This window comes from Pinus tabuliformis, chromosome 1_2 (genome assembly GCF_031772625.1).
Source record: "Pinus tabuliformis cultivar Carrire ecotype Pingquan chromosome 1_2, CPIR1, whole genome shotgun sequence".
NCBI lineage: Eukaryota > Viridiplantae > Streptophyta > Pinopsida > Pinales > Pinaceae > Pinus > Pinus tabuliformis.
The window spans coordinates 433,213,760-433,234,604 of NC_142298.1; positions in this window are offsets into that span (position 1 = coordinate 433,213,760).

A 20,845-nucleotide genomic window follows, 5' to 3' on the forward strand; every position below is an offset into this window, starting at 1 on the left:
AACTAAAGAAGAGGACCCAGAGTTAAAGGAACCTAGCCCCCAACCTAACCTTGACTCCTACTACAAATTTATTGAAGGGGGCAGGGTCATTCCACAAAAAATTGCTATTCCACTATTCTTTGAGCTTGAGAAGGAGAGAGCTAGAACTCATCGATGGATGCAGATTTCCAAATCCAAGGGGGTGGAAGACATTGGTCACATGGAGGAGAAGCTCAAGGAGATGGGTAGAGAATTAAGTAGCTTGAGAGACAGAGAGGCCATAATGAGAAATCAATTAGAGATAGAAAATGCATGGTTGAAAGGACAACTGCAAGAAAGAGAGAACCAATTGGCATGTATGGCCAGTCTCTCTTTGGAAGCAATCCAGTGTAGGATGCCAGCTAAATCCTATGCCCTATACCTCAAGGAACAATGGTTGCAGTTCTAGATCAAGACCCTAGCATAGAGAGGCACTATGCCATTTCAGGATTATAGACAATTCATTAATCTATGTGATCGAGGTACATCGGAAGGCAGGGCCAAGATGTCTGAGTTTTATTTGCATAACATGGCCTTAACAAACATGAATGTATGGGACCCTAATGCCAAGCTAGGAGATTTACAGTTGATGGATTTGGCATCATGGATGAACCATGAGGAAGCAAGGGCTATAGAAATGAAGAAGATATTGGCAAAAGAAAAAACAAAGCCCCTTATGATCAAAGCTGAGCAGTCCAATCCAATGGCCCTCATCAACACACATAATTTAATTTCAAATGATCCTCAACTTGCACCTAGGTATCTTGCTGCCCAAGAGCAAGCAATTTCACATTTTGAGGACATGTTCAGGTTGTTAGGGGATGACAACATACATGCTTGCCTGAGGAGATGGAACACATTGCCATACAGTTTAAAGATAAGAGAGTACCACTCTCCTCAAAGAATGAGAGAAGCACTAAACATGACACCCATGTACAAGCAATCTACGAAAAGGCTCAAAGTCAATTGGATTGGATTGAAATTCAATCCACCACTACTCTTAGGAATGCTAGAAGGAAGGAAGGAAGAAGAAGAAAATAGGCAGTGGGAGGAGGTAGAAAAGAAAGTAGGTTTCTATGAACAAGAAGAGGAAACCACAGCAGAGGCATGGGATGTCGGGGAGGCCAATAGAGCTATGAAGGATATGGATATTGATTGAGTTTCTCAGAGGATAAGCAACACTTTTAGTAGGGGGGTGATGATGAGACTCATCACTGGGTAATTATATGGGCCTTAATTCACCTCCTAGCTTAGTCAAACCAAATTTTCTCACAACTTATTACATGTTTTTGATTATATTTTGTTTAATGAGACGAGTTAGAGTGGGATATTATGCCTAGTGGACTAATATGCATTGAATGCAGGTTTGGAAGAGAAAATCAAGGAATTTTGGCAAAGACTAAGGTTTGAAACTCGAATGGGACAAGGGAGAGAGATTGTAGGAGGTAAATCCTCCTCATTTACTCCTTCCCCATTCGAATATTCCTCCATTAATCCCACCATCTCGGAGTGCAAGCAACCAAGTCATGAAGATTAGAAGGCAACCGAGCAAGTGATAGACAAAGAGTTAGTTCATCTCGAGTTTGGGAGCCAAGCCTCCCTAAATTTAAGGAAGTCGTTGGGGACTTCAGTTGTATAAGTAGAGAGGCCTAGAGCCTCATTAGGATTCAATTTTTTTTTGTAAAAACTCTAGCTATTTTCAATCTCCAGACTTGTGGAAGACTTTTTTATGTAATTTCCTGTTTTGGTAATAAGAATGAGTTTGTTCTTGATTCAGTACTGAGTTAACTCAGAGGGTTGAAGCTCTTGGGTTAGGACCCAACCCTAGCAGCAAAGGCTCCTCTTCTTGTATCTTTATGCTTAGCTTAGTTTCATAGATTCATGGTTAAACTGTTTTTAGAAGTATTTCATTGCAAGTAGTGTAGATTTGATTAATTGTTTATTAGTTTTCTTCCATTTGTGCCTTACTTCAGTAGCAAGTTAGAAGGGATAAAAGAGGCTCCACAAAGCTGTCAGTAGGTGTCTTGGCCTCACTTCTTCCTTTTGGGATCATGATTTGAGGAAAATACCCTTATGCAACCCAAAAAGACAGATTTCCATTTCTCTCATGATATTTAGAGGTTACTGTATTTAAACTAGCATTTGATTAGTTTTTCAAAGTAGGATTTCATTTCCATTTCTTCTATATTCATTCTTGTAGTAGATCTCATCCATGAATGCCCATGAACATAGTTTTGACAAGGGAGTCTCATAAATATGATTTTTAGAAAATTAAGTAAATTAACGTTTAGGTGTTAAAAGTCGCTTTATAATTGAATATTTATCATGCAGCGTGGAAATAAAAAATGATAATATTTTGTTTTCATTGATGAGCTAATGATTTGTGTTCACTGATTTGCGTAGTAGGATGAAATCCCATGCCCTGGGCATGCCTGCAAGAAGGCAGGGCACCTGGGCGCCCATGGGGGCATCGAGTGCTGGGCAATCTAGGGTGCCTAATTCCCATGGGAGTGTCACGTGTTGGGCATGCCAGGGTGCCCGTGCGACGAGTTGGTTGGTTGAACCAAGTTGGAATCACATAAAACAGGTAAGGCCAGTCCATGACTGCCCATGAATAGAGTTCCCACCAAGGGGTCTCATAATGGTTTTTAGAAAATTCAGTAAAGTAATGTTTGGGTATTAAAAGTCGATTTACAATTGATTAATTATGCAACATGGTACTAACAAATTATAATATTTTGTTGTCATTTATCAGTGAATGAAGGCGGCGTTCCTGGGCACCCATTCGGGTGTTGCGTGCTGGGCATACAAGGGTACCCGATGTCCATAGGGGCATCACATGCTGGGCATGCCATTGTGCCTACCCAACAGGGGCGCCCGTGCGACGAGTTGATCAGTTAGCCCGACTTGGCAAGGGGAGCCCGCATAAAAGAAGTAACGTCGACCCATGACTTCCCATGAACAAAGTTTTGACAAGGGGGTCTCATAATGGTTTTTAGAAAATTAAGTAAATTAATGTTTAGGTGTTAAAATTTGGTTTATAATTGAATATTGATCATGCAACATGGAAATAAAAAATGATAATATTTTTTTTTCATTGATGAGCTAATGATTTGTGTTCAATGATTTGCACTGCAGGGTGAACTATCATTCCCTGACGCACTTGCATGAAGGCAGGGTGCCTGGGCGCCCATTAGGGCTTCGTATGTTGGGCACACCAGGGCACCCATGTGACAATTTGGTGGGTTGGCCCGACTTGGAATGGGGCGCCCGCACAAAAGAAGTAATCTTGGGCCATGACTTCCCATGACTTGAGAATGGGGCCAATGTTGAAATTTTTTTATTTTGTGCTTGCATGCATTGAAATTCGACATGGTTATGGTAGATGCATGCATTAACGATATGGGAGAGTTCTGAGACTTAAATATGAATCAATAAAAGAATTCAACAATCAAACAACAAAATTATAAGATATATAAATTTCAAGGAGATGAAATTATTTATTACTATTTACTAGTTGCGTGCTTATTGGCAATAATTGTCATTCCTTCTCATATGGAAAGTCATGAGGTTAGTCAGTTCTAATCCGATGGAAGTGCTAGTTTGATAGGAAAATATCTGAGGTATGGCCCCGTGTTATGACCTACGAGCTCTGTCAGTCTCCACAAGTCCAATCAAAATATCCAGTAGCAAGGCTCCTAAAGCAGTTAGGCCTGCTATGTTGGGGTTAATATATCATTATAGAACAAGAATATAAGGTATTTTCACTACAACAAAACCAACGATTAGCGTCCCTTTTTACTTCTTTTTTTGCATCTAGAGCCCATTTTTGGTGCTATTTGCATCCATTTATCAAATATGGTGCAAAACTTGACACAAAATTTGCATCAAGTTTTGCACCAAATCTTACACCAAGTTTAGCACCAGGTATTGCAATAGGTTTTGCACCACGTTTTGCACCAAATTTTATGCCAAGTTTTGTGTCATCCTTTACACCAGGTTTTGTTCCAGGTTTTGCATCAAGTTTGGCACCTAATTTTTTTTGACATACTTTTGCATCCTCATTTGCATCCACTTTTTGCACCTACACTTGCATCAACTTTTGCATCGACTTTTTCATCCTTTTTTGCATCCTTTTTTAAATCATTTTTTGCATCAATTTTTTCATCCATTTGTGCATCCCTTTTGCGCCAAGTTTTACATCGAGTTTTGTGTCTAGTTTTGCATAAAATTTTGCATCTACTTTTGTTGCATCCACTTTTCCCTCTTGTTTGGCATCCATATTTACATCCTCTTTTGCATCTATTATTGTACCCACTATTGCATCTAATATTTTTGTGCCACAATTAGCGCCTAGTTTGGCACCTCCTTTTGCACCCACTTTTGATTATAATTTTGCATCCACGTTTGCATCCTCATTTGAGTCTAGGTTTTCATCAACTACTACATCAATTTTTGCATCCCTTTTTGTATCCAATTTTGGACCGGGATTTGCATCGGGTTTTGTGTCTCATTTTGCATCTACTTTTGCATCGACTTCTATTGCATCCACTTTTGCACACAATTTTGCATCCGCTGTTGCACCCATTTTAAATTTCACTTTTTGCATCCCTGTTTACATCTTCATTTGCATCATACTTTGATTCTTTTTTTGCATCTATCATTACATCCACTTTTGTTATGCCACAATTTGCACCATGTTTTGCACTCACTGTTGTATCCACGTTTTCTTCCAATTTTGCATCCATGTTCACATCCTCTTTTGCATCAAATATTGCATCTATTTTTGCATCCACTTTTATGTCAGGTTTATGCATTGGGTTTTGCATCTCGTTTTGTATCTAATTTTGCATCTACTTACATTATATCCATTTTTTGCATCCAATTTTGTTTTGCATGTTGCATCAATGTTTGCTTCCACTTTTACATCCATTTTTGCATCTTATTTTGCATATTTTTTGTCTATTGTTACATCCACTTTTGTTGCACCATATCTTGCGCCTACCATTGCAACCACATTTGCTTCCACGTTTGCATCCCCTATTGCATCCACTTTTGTTTCATCCATTTTTGCATATACTTTTGTTTCCGTTGTTGCATCCACATTTGTTTCACCACAATTTGTGCCAAGTTTTACACCTACCATTGGACCCATGTTTGCTTCCACTTTTTCCTTCATGTTTGCATCCAAGTTTGCATTGACAACTGCATCTACTTTTGCATCCACTTTTGTGTCAGGTTTTTCATGTTGTTGTGCATCTACTTATGTTGTATCCACTTTTCATCCAATTTTACTTCTATTGTTGCCCCCATTTCTATGTTCGCTTTTGCATCCCTTTTCCAACACTCATCATATTTTCTGCATTGATGATATTCCTTATGGCATTGACAATTATGAACAATTGATGACAATGTCAATAATATTGACAATGATGAAAATGAAGATGATGGCGATGACATGAATTGTGATTATGATGATAAAGACGATAGTGGTTACAATGACAATGATGATGATGGCAATGATTATGATGATGATGATGCTAATGACGTTGGCGAATCTTCCCAATTTTAGATGTTGTCATTGTCATAATCATAAGCATTATCTTTGGTGTCATGATCATCATTTTCATCTAGGTCATCATCAAAAACAATAATGGCATGAATGATGATGATGCATGATTACAACAATGTCGATAGAAATTACATTAATGATGATGATGGGGATGATAAAAATGATAATGACGATGATAATGGTGGTGATGATGATCATAATCGATCATCTGTCAAAAATAGAGTTGTTATTTCTCTTACGTATATCAATGTGTCCTAAACAACCCTTTTCTAGCACTGATCACATTTTTTGGGTTGATGATATTTCTTACAACATCTACAATTATGAACAATTGCAAACAATGTCCATAATGATGATGATGATGGCATGAATGGTGATTATGATGATAATGTAATGATGGAAATAACAATGACAAGGATGATGGTGATGATGATGACAATGATTATGATAATGAGAATGACCTTACAATCTTATGGATTCGTGAACAATTACTAGTTTCAATACCATCTTTTGGATACGTATTACTATCATACTTTTTAAATTTTTTGTCTCTCTTGAGGTATCTTACTATAATGGTGTTGTCAACACTAGAAAGATATCTTGTTGTAATGGTGGTTCTAATGTTAGCACTAGCAAAGTTTTTGTTAAATTTTGGTTAAAAAAAACCGATTTATGCAATTATTTTGACAATCTATGTAAAAAAGTAAATAACATCCAATTATTTTGACTGTAGTCCCATTGATTATCATGAATTCACCAGTCTGAAGACCATCTTCTACATACATATTATTATTAAACTTTTTGCATTATATCCCTCTTATATCTTGTGGTAATGGCAATATTAGCACTAGAAAAATATCTTGTTGTAATGGTGATGTTAGTATTAGCACTAAAAAAATCACTAAATTTTGGTAAAAAAAGTTTATCATTTATTTATTTTTAATTTGGGAAATTTTTGTTTTTAATTCTATTTTTATGAAGTAATATTTTTTTTGGTTGAATTTTGGTAGTAACTAGTTTTTGGTCTAATCATATGTATTAACCATGTTCTTTATGCTACAAGTATAATTGTTGGGACAAAATTGCTCTTTCAAATAAGTTGCAAAAAGCATATAAATGGAAGAATAGCGATGACAACTATTTTCATTGTCCAATTGTTCAGTATATCATGTATGAAAATATTCAACATTTTTATAAACAATGGATTAGAGGTGAGTCTGTAATTGTACATAATGTTTGGATGATACATAAAAACAAAGTTTGTTTCATTGATGTGGTTAGGATCTACTTTGGATACGAAACCCTAGGTTTGGAAGTATGCAAATAATGAATTTGGTTTACCTTTGATAACAAATGAAATTTTATTTCTTTTTCCTCGTAAAACCAAGGAAGATATGGCAATAATTCTCGTTAGAAAACTACTTCTTGTTGAAGGTTTATAATTGGTTGCAAAAGTTCAACAACTGGGTATAGCAGTTTTTAGTTGCTATTAAGGAAACAATGTGATTATAGGTTTTAGCAGACATAGATCATTCTTGGTATTTGATTCACTTTGACGATGGCCTCTTCTGACTAATATATGAGATTGTGAATTTGTTGATATTTTTTAGATTACCAAGTAGATATAGTCGTTTATAGGAATTTTGTAAAACCTGAAGTATTGACAAATGGTTTTTCATTGTTAAGCAAATTTAAGTCAAATTGGGTTGCAAAACTTAAGGAGAAAGCAAAAACAATTGTTAGTAGTTGTGAATTGATATAGTCATTAAATAATTCCCAACCATTTTCTTTGTGCTACAAGTCTAATTTTCAAGACAAAATTAATAATTTTGTTCAGTTACAAAGAGCATATAAGTAGAATAATATCAACCGTACTGGAAACTATTTGTAGTGTCCATTAACTATTCAGTATATCATGTGTGAAAATATTTAACAATTTAAAAAACAATGAAAATGACAAGTGAACTTGTAAATATACAGAATGCTTGGATGATACATCCAAGACAAAGTTGCATTCATCAATGTGCTCAAGATCTACCTTGGAATAGAAACCATATGTTTTGGAAGTGTGCAAAAGAATTATTTGATCTACCTTTAAAGATAGTCTAGTATGGTAACCTTTTATGACCAATGATTTTTTTTTTTCTCATCATCATCATATACATATATATATTAGAAACCAAGGAAGATATGATGATAATCGTCATCAAAAATGACCTATGATAGTGGTGGCGATGGTGAATATGATGACGATGACAATGGCAATGAGGATGATGATTAAATGATGATAACGATGACAACAATACAATGATAGGGACCATATGCCATTAGGGATTCCCTATATGGGGAAAATATTACCTGCATGTGGGAAAGTTATTATTGATCACAAAAATGAATAAACTCAGTAGAAAATTTGAATCACCTTCATTACCCATCCAAATATCCTTAATAATTCAAATTTTTTTTGTAGTGTAGTTTAATATATTTGTGTTAATTAATTCCATAAATTCAACTTAACAAGTTATATTTGTGTGTTAAGCTATATTTGTCTATATTCACAATATAATATGAAGAACAAATGGGTACCTACTTCATATGGATTAAAAAATGCTTCTACTACTTAATGTGAATTACAAGTGTAATCTTAGTTGGATCTCCAATATATCTTAAGCCATATTTTCATTTTATTTTTAGTACTATTAAATGTTATTATGTCCTACCTCATTTTATTGTTAGCATTGTAATAAAAATATGCATTTTGCTATAGAATTAGTACTAACATCTAATATTGTTTTTTTCTAGAACGCTATAGGTAATGATCACGAAGATGATGATATAGACTATGTTTAGGTTACATCATATATTAGAGATCATGATGATGAGGATGGTGATGGCATTGGTGATGATTATGTGGATGACATTATCAAGATGGTCAGGATGATGATCATGGAAATGATCATGAGGATGAGTTTGGCTATGATTTTCGTGGTGCTAGCTAGCCATGCGTTATTTTTTATATTTAGTTGGATGTCTTAATATGGTAATCATACATTTGAATTTTAGTTTATTTGAATAATGATGATGATACTATCTTGTTACCTTGTGAATATGTCGAAATTTTTTTACAATTTTTTTATGAAGAATTATTGTGTATGATGAGATTCCTATTTTTTTATGGATGTTGTGAATTTATCTTATCATAATGATATCTATGAAAAATTTCTATTTGGTAATCTTACATTGACTTTTAGTTGATTGATTAAATATGATGATGATATTATCATTTTTCTCTTGTCCTTTTATGTATATATTGAAAATTATCAACATTATTTTGATGAAGAATTATTATGTATGATGATATTACTATCTTTTGATAGATGTTGTAAATTTACCTTAGAATAATGGTGTTCATGAAATATTTTGATATGATAATCACAAATTTGAATCTTAGTTGATTTGATTAAGGATGATGAGGATAGTATTAGTATTATCTTGTTACTTTATATATGTGTTAAAACCTATCAATGTTTTTTTTGGAGAATGATTATGTATGATGACATCACTATTTTTGGATGTAATGTTGTGAATTTACCTTGGAATAATGATATCTGCAATAGATGTTGATTTAGTAGTAATATATGTATATTGAAAATTGTCAATGATTTTTTCATGGAGAATTGTTACATATGAGGATACTGATATATTTTTTATGAATGTTGTCAATTACCCTTAAATTTGTTTACAAATACTAAATTATGAATTTGAATTGTGATATATTCTTAAATGTGTTATACATGAAAATACCTCCTCATTATTTTGGAGGAGAATACTATGTTGTTAGTTGAAATACCCCTTTCTCCTAAACTATATAAGCCTACAAGTTACATACCATGAGGACCACGGGATCCTAGTCTATAACAAGTTGTCCCCTTCATCTAACTTTTGTTACCAAAATAATAACCACCTAAGAAAAAATTAAGAAACTTTATGCCATGTAGACAATTTTTTAATATATCATTTTATATTCTTTTACCAAAACTACCCAAAAGATTGTCACATTTATCAAAATAACTGTATATGTATTTTATATTTAAATTAATATATTATCACAAGAATTAATAAAATATAAATTAAAAAAGCAAATTCAAAAGTTAAAGGAAATTTAAATTTAAATTTAATTTACCAAAATAAACGTCACTTTTATAAAAAATAACCATCTACATGTATTTTATATTGAAATTAATTTAGTAACACAAGGTTTAAGAAAATTTAAATTTAAAAGGAAAATTTAAAATATAAATTTAAGTTACTCAAATAAATGCACTTTTATCAAAAGAACCATATATTTATAATTTATATTTAAATTAATTTATCAATACATAAGATTTAAATTAAGAAAGTAAATTTAAAATTTAAATTAAATTTAGGATTTAGGATTTTATATTTAAATTTATTTATTTAACATGCCATGATTTACCCTTCATTAAAAATATTCTAGATATTCTAACTTTTATAGATTAAGATATTAAATTTATTTTTAATATTTAATATAGTTTTGGGTCACTTGGGCAGCATTCATAGTTAAATTAGGTAAGTTATATTATTAAAAAAATCCACTGCCTAGTCACAACTATATGTCTTTTAAATTTTAAAGGATTTTGATTGGCTTACACATTATGACATGGAAATTCAATGTTAACATTTTAAAATGAAAATTCCTCTAATGTGATGAAAAAAGCTTGAGTTAACTACAGTTTGACTCTCTTGTTCACTTGCGGAAACTCATATGGTGGAATGTGATCTCTTTATCCTCATATTTAGATTTTTCCTAAAAAATAAAAGCATACAAAAGTGGGAAAGAGCCATAAAGCATGGGGAAGCTTTTTCCTAAGCACAAAAGCATCTAAAAAGTGGAAAATGCCATTTTTATATGAGGAAACATTATTCACCCAAAAGCTTTTGCCAAGATTGAACTAATGAGGAATTTGGGAAAGCTTCATAGCCTTCACATTCCTATATATTGGAGGCTTGGCCATTGAGGAAATAATGGGAATTCATGTATTGTCATGCTGCTGAGATCTATCTTGAGATGGAGAGTTTTGGAGCTAGGAGTTGGGGGAAGGTGTTGTTGCAACTGTATTTGATGGTTGTAACTTTCCTCCAACTCCTTTATTAATATAGATTAGTCGTTCTTCCTTCCATATGCTACTATTCATTCTGTATTTATCCTATTTAACTAATGAATGTATGGCATTTTGGTTTATATTTCTTTATTCAGTAATATTTATATGTTTACGATAGTTTCAATTATCAAGATATTATGTTGTGAAATTTTCTTTGTTCTCTCTCTTGTGTGTAGGACCATGATTTGGAGCTATCCAGGAGTGCTTCCCAGCAACACTAAAAACTCCAATAAGACCTGCATGCGAGGACTGACATGAATTCATTCTTCTTTTCTTAATCTATACTCTACACCTTGATCTACTAAGAATCTTGAGCCCTAGAACAACCTTTCTCTTAATCAGTCTATATTAGGTTTCTATGATAAACTGAGAGGGTTTTATGTTCATCTAACTGTGCATTAAATCCTATAGCAAAATGATATTTAGAAACTGTAATATATTTCACTATGTAATAAAATTAGTAAAATGGAAGTAAAAGTAAAACTCTAAACAAGAAGCCAAAAGTGGATGTAACCATCGATGCAAATTTGAGAGTAGAATTGGATGTTAAACTAGCCATCAAAAAAAGATGCAAACAATGAGACAAAAAGGGTTTTAAAGTAGAATTAAAAAAGGGTGTAAAACTAGACACAAAGAAGGGAACAAAATAGGGCATACAGAAAGATACCAAATTGGGCGCAAACAAGGATGTAAAAATGGACACTAAAATGAGGATCAAATAATGGTGTAAAATTAGGATGAAAATTTGGGTGAAAAAAGGATGTAAGAAAAGACACAAAACAAGAAGCAAAATGGGACTAAAAAAGGGTGGAACTAAGGATGCCCAAAATGATGCATAACTAGATGAAAATTTAGACCAACATCTAGGTGCAAAATAAGATGCAAACGTGGATGCAAAATGTGGCAGAAAAAAGGATGCAAATTTGGATGCCAAAAAGGATGCAAAATTAGATACCAAAAAGGATGGAAAATTGGACATAAAAAATGGTGAAAATTGGACATAAAAGTAGAAAAAATGGTGCGAAAATGGGCATAAAATGGCTCAAATTCGGATGCAACATTGGATGAAAAATGAGGTGCAACAAATGATTCAAAATTTGGTGCAAAAACAAATGCAAACGTAGACGAAAAAAATAGCTCAAAATTGAACGTAACATTAGGCACAAAATGGGATTGAAAGGTGGATGCAACACATGGTCTAACATAGGGTGAAAATTTAGATGATCAAAAGGATGCAAAATTGGATGTAAGAAATGTTGTTAAAAATGATGTTAAATTGGATGCAACGAATGATGCAACATTAGGTGCAAAATAGGATGCAAAAAAGGGAGACAAACGAAATGAAAATGCATATGGAAAAAATGGTCCAAAAATGGATGAAAAAATTGGCACTAAATCAGATCCAACATATGGTGCAAAATTAGATGCAAAAAATGGTGTAAAAAAAGGCAGAAAAATTGATACAAAAATAGATGTAAAAATAAGTACAAAATTAGAAGCAAAAAATGGCATAAGAGTAGAGGCAAAAACTGGCACAAAAACGATGCAAAAAAGGGCACTAAATCAGATGCAAAAGATGGTGTAAAACTCGATGCAAATTACGACACAAAAATAGAAGTAAAGAATGGCACAAAACAGGAAGCAAAAAATGATGCAAAAATAGATGCAGAAAATAGCACAAAACTAGAATCAAAACCTATTGTAAAACCAAATGCAAATCTTGGTGCAAAATATGATGCAAAATTCGGCGTAAAAAAAGATGCAAAATTTGGTGCAAAAAAGGACGCTTTAAAAATTGTACAATAGAGCCAGATTTAGCGCCAGGTTGATCATCCCAATGGAGAGAAAAATACACTAAAATCTGGTGCTAAATCTGGTGCAAATTGCTTGTTTTGTTGTAGTGTTTGTTCAAGTCATCCTAGATCCTCTCCAAGTGTATTCTTCTAACTGGAACATAGAACTATAACTATGCACTTGTCCCTTTAATATATCCATAATATTCCTTTCAAACATGCCTTACGGTGGACTGCTATTTCCCTTTTGATGATAATGATATCTTCTTTCACAAGCTTGATACTTCCTATAATACTGTATGTAGTAGAAGATTCCACGGTGCTAAGTCAAGAAGCTCTACTTAAGGTGATAGACTGATACTCTTCTTGAGTTCAGGTTAGAGTTATGTAGTTGCTCAACACTTACATATAATTTCTCCCTTTTCTACCTTTAACAATACGTCTAGTCCCCTGAGGTATCTGTAATGTTCTATTGCAAGTTTTTCCCTTTAGGGATTTTAATTGTCCCAAAAGGATGCGCAATTGATCTTCCTTCAAAGTGTCACAACTCGATGGAATGAGAGGTTTCTATTTGGAAAGACTTGTATAAATCTAAGAATTTTTGAAGATACTTGTGGTCCTTTAGGGTGACTGAGCTTTGGATCAGACCTTTCAAAGAAGCCTACAATGCCTCTATACAGTTTGGTCCTGATCGTTCTTAAAATTAGTTTCCTTGTTGCCTATTAGGAATACCTCTAATCTAGAAAAGATGAGTAAATTAGTTTAAATGTATCAATTAGTGTGAATTGGTTATTAATTATTAAAATTAATCATTATTTTCTATCAGAGTTGTTGATTTTATTTCTTTAATAGTATTTTTTTTGAAATCAACAATTACATTATAATTATATTATTAAATCAAAAACATATTATATTAATTATTATATTGTTAAATCAAAACCATATTATATTAATTAGTATATTATTAAATCAAAACAATATCATATTAATTATTATATTATTAATTTATTATAAATAACTCCTAGCTCGTATATATGTTTTTGGCATGTAATTGCACATGGTTCTCTCATACATTGAGTTTTCTCGGTGGTTTCACTCCCTTATACATTTTTGGCATGTCATTTCATATGGTTTTTGCATAGACTGATTTTTCTCGGTGGATCTACTCACTTATACATTTTTGGCATGTCATTGCATATGGTTTTTGCATAGACTATGAGTTTTCTCAGTAGCTCCACTCCCTTATACATTCGATTCTTGCAACAACCTAAGAGTTTCTTAGTGGCTCTGCTCCCCACATTCAATTCTTGTAGCATACCTCAGGGTTTCTCAGTGGCTTTGCTCCCTACATTTTATTCTTGTCACAGACCTGAGGGTTTCTTGGTGGCTCCTCGCCCTACATTCGATTCAATGTTCCCTTGAAGGTTTCTCAGTGGCTCCTTCCTACATTCGATTCTTGCAGACTCAAGGGTTTCTCAGTTGCTCCTTCCTACATTCCATTCGATGTTTTCTTGAGTGTTTCTCGATGGCTCCTCCATACATTTTATTCTTGCAGACTGACCTAGGTGATTCTCAGTGGCTCCTCCCTACATTTGATTCAACATTCCCTTCTCTGTGCGGATTCTTTCAAGGATCCATAGTAGCTGGTGGATTTTGACATCATGGTTAAGTAATGGCAATTCCACATTCCCTCTTGAACACCTACAATTATAGGGTTTTAAAAAATTGTCACAATCCTATGGCTAGGTGCAATTGAGACCATTTATGCTATAAAATAAAAACTTATTTTCTCAATGTATGCATTAATAAGAGAGTAGTAGCATGGTTATCAGTTAATTAATCTGTTCATTCTTCTTGAGTCCTTTCTTTAGTCATGGGCTATGACTTATTCATCCATATGTGAATATCTTATTTAGTCATGGGTGACCAGAGGTGGTGAACCGAGCAACTCGTCAGTGGTAACATGAGACCAATAAGTTCATACGTGGTACCTTTCACTAGCATCATGGATACACATGCCTTCAACCCTTTGGCTCGGACGAACCTAGGTACTTCTCCTTCTAAGGTTACCCCTATAAGGACACTTCTCTCAATTTGTACATTTCATTCCATTTAAAACCATAACTCTCGTAGTTAAGCTAGGAAGGTTACCATTGCACTAGCTATCACAAGAACCTATTTTGCAAGGGGATGGATGAAAGAATAATTATGTGTTCATATTGGTCAGATTTCGCAGATAGGAAGAATCACTTTAAAAGTTATGACTTCAAAGAATCCAACCCTGAAATACCTAATTCTAAGATGTTTGACAAGAGTAGTGATTCTTCGCTTGATTTAATTGCTTATGATTTCCCATATCTAGTCCTTAAGGGACCTCCTCTGCTCTAGTGCACTCCCTCTGGTCATTACACCTTTGAGAAGGATGAGATCTTGTCCCCCCTTCAGGAAATTTCCTACTGGCATGACATATGGGAATGACCAAATGTTGAGACCAATAAGTATATACATGGATCTGACTGTCCATATGGCGAGCCCCCTTCCGACTGATCTAGCTCATCATATTTACTCCACACACCATATTTCCTCTGTTTGCAAGGAACACCTTGCATTTTCTCCAGGCTTCTTAAATTGTCGCGACTTGCACTCCATGTGGTGTTGTTCCTTTTCTGGGTGCTTTCCCTTCTACCCAACACCACCTTTCCCAACCTCACTAATATGCCTAACAAATCCTGTACTCCAGCCATGAGTGGGGAAAGAGGTCATGGCTGTCATCCATGGACTTGGATGAGGCAGAGAGAGACCCCCCACTGTCTTGATGACCACTCCATTGCCACCATGTTTGACCATGCCATTCCAGAGAGTATCCGCAAGAAAATCGTGGTTATGGAGGAAGAGGAGATGCACCATAGGTGCTTGGCCCTTTGGGCCCTACGTAACCTTCTAGATAGAAAGTTGAAAGAATGGGCAGAGATTAAGGACAAATCCACTCATCAGATTGTTGATCTCTCTGCACTCCTCCACCACTCTTCTATCTCCTTGAAACAACTTAGCATGTAGGTACCTGGGCATTGATTACCATCCCATGGTACCCTCCCCGGTTGGGTCTCCTACATAATCCCCTCCTACAAGATCTTCCTCCCATCCTTCTCTCAGAGTTCTACTGCCTCCAATCACCCCTAATGCTCCCCCTTCTTCCTCGTCCAAGCCTAGCCCTTACGAGTGCCTCATTCTGGAAGAAATCTCAGAGGAGGTTGGTTCGCTGCATGATCATGGGACTTCTCAGGTGCATGGTGGCCCTAAATCAACTTATTTTTGGCTTCAAAGTAGCTCATGTCACTCGACGACATCTTGAGCAGACTCAGGTTGGTTTGTTTCTCCTTTTGATCAATGGACTAAAGAAGATTGTTTTGCTTTGACAATTACCAATGTGATAGAATTGTTGCAACTCAATCTAAGTGTGCTAATTATGAGACTAAGGATATTTTTTCTATGCCTCAATGTGAAAATACCATTTCTCATCAGTCCATGATCTAGGCACCGTGAGGCCTTGCCCTCCCTTGTAGTTTTTATGGTTTTATCTTTTGGAAAAATGATATTAACTCTGGCTTCCCCCTCCAGGGGCAGAGAACTATTGTATTTTCTCTCTAGTTTACTTGCTTTGAGGCAGAGGAAAAAATTATGAATGTACATATATTAAATTTGGTTTAGTCAATATAATTTATACATTCTTACTTACAAAAAAACACGAGTCAATATACTAGTGTTGTATCCCCTCCCTAGGCTACTTTGGATTGTAATTCTGAGTGGTTTGGTTTTTTTCTTTGCTTTGTCACATCTTCACTATTCAAGATCAAATAAAAAATTATCTTTGTGAATACCATGGGTATTAAGACCCTTGCAAACAATTATATTTTTCTCTTCCAAATTTTAATGATTTTGAATGCAAGTCTATGGTTCTGGACTTGAGAATAAGGCTACGTATAGTGCCTAGAACTATGATCCAATTAGCAATGAGTTCAATCTTGAGAGGATGTATTTATTAACTATTTGGTCTCTTGAAAACAAGCTTAAGAAACCATTGCTTACTTTTGAATAGGATTTCACTTTTATTACAATGATAAGGTCTTTGATTTATGCTCAAAACTTGGATTTTTACTTTCTCTAGAATCTCGGCCTAGGAGAAAGTCCTTGACACCACATGATGGCACCATCTTGGCATCACATGAGGGTATGGTATTTCCATCGCATGATGGCACTGTCATGGTATTGCATGAGGGTATGGTCTTTCCATCACACAATGGCACCATCTTGGCATCACATGAGAGCATGATCTTGGTAATGCGCGATGACATGGTATGGAACACTGCATACAGTCTCGGTCTTATTGTTAGCGTAAAGATTTCGGAAAGGTGTACCAAAAATACTTCACTTAATTCATTGGTGACAGGTGAACCTAACAACAAGATGTGGTTGTTTATGCTTCGGATCTGCAATGACAAAAGAAGAAAACCCTGCTGTAAAAAGATCATGTGCAATCTAAAACATAAAACAACAAATATAACTGATGCAATAACCCAATAGAATAAGACTTTAAATTAATAATATTTTATTAATAACACTTGGTGAAGAATATTTACAAAATGGCTCTGTAAATCCCCCTCCGTGGGATGGGTCCTTTGATGTCCTTATGCTTCAACGATCTGTTTCTCTCCCTCAATGTGCACAAAACAGAAAAATAAGGTAGAACTCAAGTGGGAGCTCAAATGGCATGAGATGATAATAGTGACAATGATAGTGATCATGGTTAAGAATGAATGTAAAACCCTCTTATTTATAACAAAGTATTGGGTTGATCTAAAAAATGGAAAATACTAAAATAATATTGACCAACTCAAGATCTAACCATTAGGAATACTTTATTATATTTTTTGGAGAGGGAAAAGATATTTAAAATGGTCAAATATCTTTATTTAGAAATAATTAATAAATAAAATGATTTATTAATCACTTCACGAGGATTAAGAAAGGTGTGAATTTAAAATACTTATTAAATAACGATTTAACAATTATTTAAAATATAAAATGAAATAATAATAAATAAATAATGATTTATTTAATTATTCCAAGGTGATTCAGTCAAATGTGACAAGGAATAATTATCAAATATTGATTTAATAATCATTTCTAGAGAAAATTAAATAAATACTGATTTATTCATTTATTCTCATGGGGTTTTCTAATTTTAATCAGAAATAATTTAATAAAAGTGGTTTACTAAATCATTTCCTATGGTGAAATTGATTTTACTATGGTAAAATTGTTCTCACATGATGTATTTCATTCCACCTAGTTAGAATTAGCTAGGTGATCATTTTTTAGGTGATAACAAATTTCCCCCCAACATATGAGCCTTAGGAGAAAATCATATGACTGGAACCCATACCTGCCGAGTTAACTGAATACAAATAATAATGGTGAACCCAACAATGTGGGATTGAGCTACAAAGTACATGATACATGATATGCTAGCACCAATGGGTTAGAAAGTGATACAATAATATAATGAGTCCCATACACATAATGTGCTTGGACAGACATAAGCCAAGGTTGAATACAATAACATTTTCTGATTTGAGTACATGAGACATAATGCCCATCAAGTTGACATGGTGAGGGAGAATCACAACCAAAGAAGCCATGCTACACAGGAAAGGGCTCTGAAGATATGAATGGATCATCTGAATGAGACATGCATGCTGTAGGCACTATAAGCGATAGAAACTGAACCCATCAAATCTGTGGAACTGCATCTAAGGCGAGATCATGATCGACTGACATCTAGGCATGTGGGGGGCTGCCTGAAGGGACACCCCCTCATGAGGTCTAGAACATCTCACACACACCCAGGAAATACTAGTACAATGTGCTGGATCACCGAACCATGAAGTGTACGATTCTCGATTGTGCGATAATAAGATGGAGTCAAGCACGTGAGAAACAACCAAGTCAAAGGGAAATGATGATCCCCTTTGCTTGATCTGAGGAACCAAACAATGATGAACGCTGGAACCAAGGTGCACCACCCTCTAAACAAATTTCCTGGAATGAATGTGTTGATGTCGATAGAAGAGGGCTTGCCAGAGGTGATGTAATGAGGATTCCTCAACAAGGGCACGAGGGTCATAGCAATGTGAATGATGGAATGACACTAGGGATAATGATGGAATGATACAAGATGAGAGGTGGACTGAAGACTTCCCTTGTCAGAGCATGATATGCATGGTTGACTTGGGAACAAATGGCCTGTTTCTAGGAGGGATGGTAAATTACTCAGATGAGGGATTTTCAAAGATGGAGTAGTATAGATGGAGGAAAAATATGAGCACAATGGGATGAATGTGACACAAAGATGTATGGAACACTGTAACTAGACTCAAGGGGACTCAAAATAGACTCCATACATACAAGGGTGACTCATCTCTGATGCTCTGAACAAGGGTGACTCGATGATGCAGCCACATGGGGGAGGCCCAAAGGGGACCATAAAAACATGAGTAAAAATGATTGCTCATGATGAAAATTGACACGTGAGTTGACCGGTGAAAAGGTAAAGTGGTACCAGAGTACAAGTGGCTCATATGAAGTAATTTGACTTGAATAGGTGGAAAAGTGAGACCTTATGGAAAAAATGGCTTCCTGATGAAGTGCAAAATTACCGAAAACCAAAATAGACCCATTATAGAACATAGTGAGAGATTTCCAATGGTGCTGATAGTTCATCAAATCGAGCTATGGTTTGGTTTCAATGGGCTATAGAAAAACTAGGTTTTTTCCTATAAAAGGGATTTGTGGCACCAAATCCAATTCATTTGCATAGTGAGTTTTTGGAGAATTTGGAGAGGAGGAGATGATGAGCCTCATCATTGGGTAATTATATGGGCCTTAATTCACCTCCTAGCTTAGTCAAACCAACTTTTCTCACAACTTATTACATGTTTTTGATTATATTTTGTTTATGAGATGAGTTAGAGTGGGATATCATGCCTAGTGGACTAATATGCATTGAATGCAGGTTTGAAGGAGAAAATCAAGGAATTTTGGCAAAGACTAAGGTTGAAACTCGAATGGGACAAGGGAGAGGGATTGTAGGAGGTAAATCCTCCTCATTTACTTCTCCCCCATTTGAATATTCCTCCATTTATCACACCAGCTCAGAGTGCAAGCAACCAAGTCATGAGGATTAGAAGGTAGTCGAGCAAGTGAGAGACAAAGAGCTAGTTTATCTCGAGTTTGGGAGCCAAGCCTCCCTAATTTTAATTCATTGGGGACTTTAGTTGTATAAGTAGAGAGGCCTAGAGCCTCATTAGGATTCGAATTTTTGTTGTAAAACTCTAAGTTATTTTCGAGCTCCAAACTTGTGGAAGATTTTGATGTAATTTTCTGTTTTGGTAATAAGAATGAATTTTGTTTTGAGCCAACACTGAGTTAAATCAAAGGGCTAAAGCTCTTGGGTTAGGGCCCAACCATAGCAGCCAAGGCTCCTCTTTTGTATCTTCATGTTTAGCTTATTTTCATAGCTTCATTGTTAATTTGTCTTTAGAGGTATTTTCATTGCAAGCAGTGTAGATTTGATTGGTTGTTTATTAATTTGCTTCCATTTGTGCCTTACTTCTGTAGCAGGTTGGCAGGGATAAAATAAGCACCACAAGGCTATCAGCAGGTGTCTTGGCATCACTTATTCCCTCTGGGATCATGATTTGAGGAAGGGACCTTTATGCAGCCCCAAAAACACATATTTCTATTTCTTTCAGAAGATTTAAGAGTTTACTGTATTTTAGCTAGCATTTGATCAGTTTTGAAAAGTAGGATTGCATTGCCATCTCTTATATCTTCATTCTTGCAGTAGATATCATCCATGATTCCATTCCTTTCAGCGACTTTCCTCATGCATAAGGTAGATAGTTAGTTCATTAATTCTGCTTTTTTAGCTTATGAGGATGCTTCTTGTTTACATGACTTCTTGGAAATTACACATGTTTGATGCAGAGTAGGAACTTTAGAAGTAGACAAAGATCTCATAGCAAGCAGCCACCTTCCAACTCCATTCACCCATAGACATTCCTCGTTTCCTTCAAAACCTTCATCAATTTCACCATTTTACATAGAACTTTCCTCAAGCATTTTGAGCAAATCCAACCATCTCCTAAACTTGGTTTTGGGTTCTGAGTGATCCTAGGCCTCTTCTCACTCCATTCCACCCATCAACTACCTTCCCTAAT